Source organism: Convolutriloba macropyga, chromosome 3 (genome assembly GCF_964194025.1).
Source record: "Convolutriloba macropyga chromosome 3, txConMacr16.3, whole genome shotgun sequence".
Classification (NCBI taxonomy): Eukaryota; Metazoa; Xenacoelomorpha; order Acoela; family Convolutidae; genus Convolutriloba; species Convolutriloba macropyga.
In genome coordinates, this window is record NC_134470.1 from 14,941,859 (window position 1) to 14,947,858 (window position 6,000).

The following is a 6,000-nucleotide window of genomic DNA, read 5'->3' on the forward strand; positions in this document are numbered from 1 at the left end:
CGCTAAAAACCGCACTGTGAAACACGGAAATAAGTCCTTGTGAAATGAAAAAACTCATATTATTTATTCCGAATAATAAACTTGATAACACCATGACTAACAAGACCTTACACATCAATGAGTAACATAGTGACTTGAGTTACTAACTGCTTCCCAGTGTAATGGACCAAAATTCCTATTAATTCCTTGATGAATATGAACTTTTTTTCTTTGTTTTGACAATTTCTTTTTTTTTCTTCCACTTCATTACCTCAAGAACCTTTAGCCAGTGTCCAGCACACATTCTCCAAGCAAGACGATAATGCAGAAAGCAGTAACAAAAGAAAAAATGGGTGAAAAATGTTTGTGTCTCTGTTGACCAAATGCAACAATAATCCAAAAATTCTTCAGTGGACAACAACTGGAACAAACTCAACCACAGTCGCCATAAACGGACGAAAACAACACAGGTTATTTACAATCAAGAATACTGTGAGTAAGTGAATGTGTAAAATTAATTTTGGTGCTTTGTTATGTCAATTTATAAAGAACAAATTCTCCCCGCTATTAATTATTGTCGCGCTTCCCCCAATTTTTTTGAACATATTGGAGGAAAAAATATTAACTACATAAAAAACAGCTATAAAAAACAACCTCAGATAGGAACTGCTTTCTTCTTTTCTTTTTACCATGGTATTTTATGTGCTAGATAAAGATGATGAACGTGTTGCAATTTATTGGACAGAAGAAAGCATATATCAAAAAGAAGAAAGCATATATCAAAAGCTCGGAATTTTGGCATTATTCGTAACGAACTTCAATCAGATAGAGATAATAACCTTGACAACATCACTACTGATTATCAGATAAAGTGAAAATAAGCCAAATTGCTGAAACCACTGCTTAGACATTATCTAAAAAGAGGGTAAAACCAAAATTTAAACAGTAAAATAAAAAAAAATTATATTTAATTCCCCCACCCAGCTCGCAGGTTAATGAATCAAACAGTGACTTCGATCCTTATGCTGTTGCCTATTTGAGTGCAGCTTCCACAAAAACCTGTGCGTTCGATGTCCCCACAAGTTTTTCTAGAATATGGGGCAATCTTTAATGGTGAGACTTCGGCGGCCCATACGGCTTCAACGATATAAATCTGAGGATTCGACTTGAGCTTTAGGCAAAGGTTCATAAGCAGCCCTTCGTTATTATTTTCTGAGCAAACGGTTTCAGTGGTTTTCTTTTTCTGATCTCTTTTGCTACTCATTCACCTTCTTTTATCTCTATTAACCAATTAATCTCCCCATTAGGTTAACTTAAGTGTGCTATTTAACATATTAGAACGAAATAAGACTGATTGAACGATAAGTACATAATCTAAACGAGTAAAAAACAAAATGGCACGCGCGCAAATCTACATCACACCCTTCTCAGGATCAGAAACGGTCAATTTTAGCGCGTTTGAACAGTTAATAACGGGAGCAAGGGGAGTCGCAGCAATCGCAGGTGCGCAACAAGCGAATTTTCTGCAATTACTTTTAAAAGGAGATGATTTAAGATACTTCTTAACCCTACCCGAGGCTACCAGACTAGTTTTTGCGGATAATAAAACAACTCTGAGAAGCAAATTCACAAAAGACGACCTACGAGAAATCAGAATAATAAAATTAGAGAACCAAAAGTTTAATTCGAAGACAGATACAGTGAAAAATTTCTTAGTAAATTTAAGAACAGAAGCAAATAAAGCATATCCACCACCTGAAATAGTAGTAGCACCAGCAAAAAGAGGTGATGTTGGAGATATGAAAGAGAGACAGCAGCACGAGATACTGCCCTTGAAATGTCAAAAAATAGAAAAAACGAACAAATAAAGCGCTTCTTCCTTAAGTCCTTGCCAAATTGGTTTACACCTAAGCTGTTAGAAAGGCCAGATACAAGCACATTAGATTAATTATGTACTTTAGCTAGCCAGCAGATTGCAATAAGGGTGATGTGTAACAGAGAAGAGTACTTTGACGACGGATTTAATGAAATAACAGAAACAAACACAGATAAAATGTCAAAAGCAATAACTTTTATATCAAATAATCTAAAAGAAATTGAGCAGAAAATTGAACAGAAAGTAGTATCTAAAAATGAGATATCAGAACAAGGCCCAGTAAACATTTTTACACAATATTACCCACAACAAGTCTACAGACAAATTTATAGACAAAATTTCCGTCCGCAATATCAAAATTATCAGCCAAATTACCGCCAATATCAACCTAATTATCGTCAATTCCAGTAAAACTATGGGCCTAGCAGCAGTACGTCCCCCGTGCTAATAACTACCGAGAGTTTAGACCACAAAATTAAATTGAATAAACATTTGCAATTCCAACACAAATAACACAGCCTGTACCAAAGCCAGTAACATATGTTCAGCAATTATTCAGCCTTGTCCCACATTTAGGCAGAACATTATCCTATGTTAAATTTAAGGTTAATGAAGAATTAGATAAAAGCGCGCTAATTGATACAGGGGCAACTGCAAATGTGATAAACCGCGAGTTTTACAAGGAATTTATTATCACAAACATTAATTCAATAACAGAAAATAACAGAATTAGATAAGCCTGATCTAGATAAAGTTAAAATGGCAAACGGAAATATAGTTAAATTTGATAACGCAATTAAATTTACACTTAATTTGGGCACACAAACTTTCACTGAAAATTTCTGTGTTTTAATTGTCACAACTCCTGTAAAATTAGGGCACCCATTCTTGGCAAAACATAAATTTAGCGTCTGCCCAGGACAAAGCTACATCAAATTCCCTCATCAAACTCTGCAAATAAATGACATAAAGCCAGAAAAGCAACCCATCATTAAAGCCAGAAAAATTTAGTAAACGTATTACAACTAAATCACAACCAATTTACAACATGAAAGTATTACAACCAAATCAACAAGCAATTCTAGAATGCAAGGTTCAGGACAAAATAAATTCATTCACTGATCTTTGCGGAGTAATAATTCCGAATGAAGTCTCTGAAAAAGATAGCGAAATAATATTAACGTCTTCTTTAAATAAAGTTGTCGAATATAATGTCTTTTACATCTATGTCCTAAACATTACTGAACACCCAGTTACTACAAATAAAGTAGAAGAAATAGCAAAATTCTCGTACTTCACATCAGATCCAGCTGAAAGGTTGTTAGAAGTAGATCCTCAGTTAATAAATATTGCAATAAGGAGCAAAAATTACTTAACAGAAACAAATCAGCTAATTCAAGTCAGAGATAGCCCTAAAAAACCCAACTACCAAAACTTGACCCAGAATATGAAAAATTATGGTTCCCAACGCCTGAAACGTGCTCGTATCCGACAAATTTGTTGCCCTTTCAGAGCGAAATCTTTGACCAATTGCTGAAACTGCAAGAAATGGAGAATTCAGACCCAAAGAGTAACCATCAGGACAAAATTACTTCATTACCTAGAGAACCTTCAGCCAGTGTCATGCACACATTCTCCAAGCAAGATGATAAGGCAGAAAGCAGTAACAAAGGAAAGAATGGGTGAAAACTGTTTGTGTCTCTGTGGACCAAATGCAACAATAATCCAAAAATTCTTCAGTGGACAACAACTGGAACAAATTCAACCACAGTCGCCAAAAGGGACGAAAGCAACACAGGTTATTTACAATCAAGAATACTGTGAGTAAGTGAATGTGTAAAATTAATTTTGGTGCTTTTTTATGTCAATTTATAAAGAACAAATTCTCCCCGCTATTTATAATTGTCGCGCTTCCCCCAATTTTTTTGAACATATTGAAGGAAAAATTTTTTGCTACATACAAAACAGCTATAAACAACCAGCTCAGATAAGAACTGCTTTCTTCTCTTCATTTTACAAGGCCCTGATACTTTATGTGCAAGCTAAAGATGACGAACGTGTTGCAATTTATTGGACAGAAGAAAGCATATATCAAAAAGCTCGGAATTTTGGCATTATTCGTAACAAACTTCAATCAGATAGGGATATTAACATTGACAACATCATTACTGATTATCAAATAACATGAGAATAAGCTAAATTGCTGAAACCACTGCTTAGACATTAACTAAAAAGAGGGCAAAACCAAAATTTAAACAGAAAAAAAAATTATATTTAATTCCCCCACCCAGCTCGTAGGTTAATGAATCAAACAGTGACTTCGGTCATTATGCTGTTGCTAATTTGAGTGCAGCTTCCACAAAACCTGTGCGGTCGATGTTCCCACGAGATCTCCTAGACTATGGGGCAATCTTTAATGGTGAGACTTCGGCGGCCCATACGGCTTCAACGATATAAATCTGAGGATTCGACTGGACCTTTAGACAAAGGTTCATAAGCAGCCCTTCGTTATTATTTTCTGAACAAATGGTTTCAGTGGTTTTCTTTTTCTGATCTCTTTGGTACTCATTCACCTTGTTTTATCTCTACTAACCAATTAATCTCATCATTGGGTTAAGTTAAGTGTGCTATTTAATATATTAGAACGAAATAAGTCGGATTGAACGATAAGTACATAATCTAAACGGGTAAAAAACAAAATGGCACACGCGCAAATCTACATCACACCCTTCTCAGGATCAGAAACGGTCAATTTTAACGAGTTTGAACAGTCAATAACGGGAGCAATCGGAGTCGCAGCAATCGCAGGTGCGCAACAAGCGAATTTTCTGCAATTACATTTAGAAGGAGATGCTTTAGGATACTTCTTAACCCTACCAGAGGCTAACAGACTAGTTTTCGCGGATAATAAAACAACTCTGAGAAATAAATTCACAAAAGACGGCCTACGAGAAATCAGAATAATAAAGTTAGAGAACCAAAAATTTAATTCGAAGACAGATACAGTGAAAAATTTCTTAGTAAATTTAAGATCAGAAGCAAATAAAGCATATCCACCACATGAAATAGTAGTAGCATCAGCAAAGAGAGGTGATGTTGGAGATATGAAAGAGAGACAGCAGCACGAGATACTGCCCTTGAAATGTCAAAAAATAGAAAAAACGAACAAATAAAGCGCTTCTTCCTTAAGTCCTTGCCAAATTGGTTTACACCTAAGCTGTTAGAAAGGCCAGATACAAGCACATTAGATTAATTATGTACTTTAGCTAGCCAGCAGATTGCAATAAGGGTGATGTGTAACAGAGAAGAGTACTTTGACGACGGATTTAATGAAATAACAGAAACAAACACAGATAAAATGTCAAAAGCAATAACTCTTAAATCAAATAATCTAATAGAAATTGAGCCGAAAATTGAACAGAAAGTAGTATCTAAAATTGAGATATCAGAACAAGGCCCAGTAAACATTTTTACACCATATTACCCACAACAAGTCTACAGACAAAGTTATAGACAAAATTTCCGTCCGCAATATCAAAATCATCAGCCAAATTACCGCCAATATCAACCTAATTATCGTCAATTCCAGTAAAACTATGGGCCTAGCAGCAGTACGTCTCCCGTGCTAATAACTACCGAGGATTTAGACCACAATTTAACGCTCCTAGATAATTTCATTATAATGAACAGCCACAAACTCGGAATTATTGGACCGAACACACAGATAGCCCCCCATTTGTTCACCCAGCCTATGTTAATAGAACTGTTCATCGGTTTCCTCAAAGAATACCTTTGGAAATAGTTTATGATAGCCAAACATCAGCACAAGACCGATATGGTATGCAAAAAGCAAAAGAATTTAGTCGTGCACTTCAGAATAGAACTATGAGAGGTATTATTACCCATTTAATCAACAAAAAACCAATAAAACCACCCAATCTTAAAAACCAAAATAAAAAATATCAAAACTGAGTTAATTTTTATAACGAAAGCACGTGCACTCCTAGTATAGATAAAGTAAAAGAACCAGTTTATAAGGAAAATAACAAAAAGCGAAGAAAACGCAAAAGAAATAGTAACAAAATTAAATTGAACAAACATTTCCAATTCCCAACACAAATAACACAGCCCGTACCAAAGCCAGT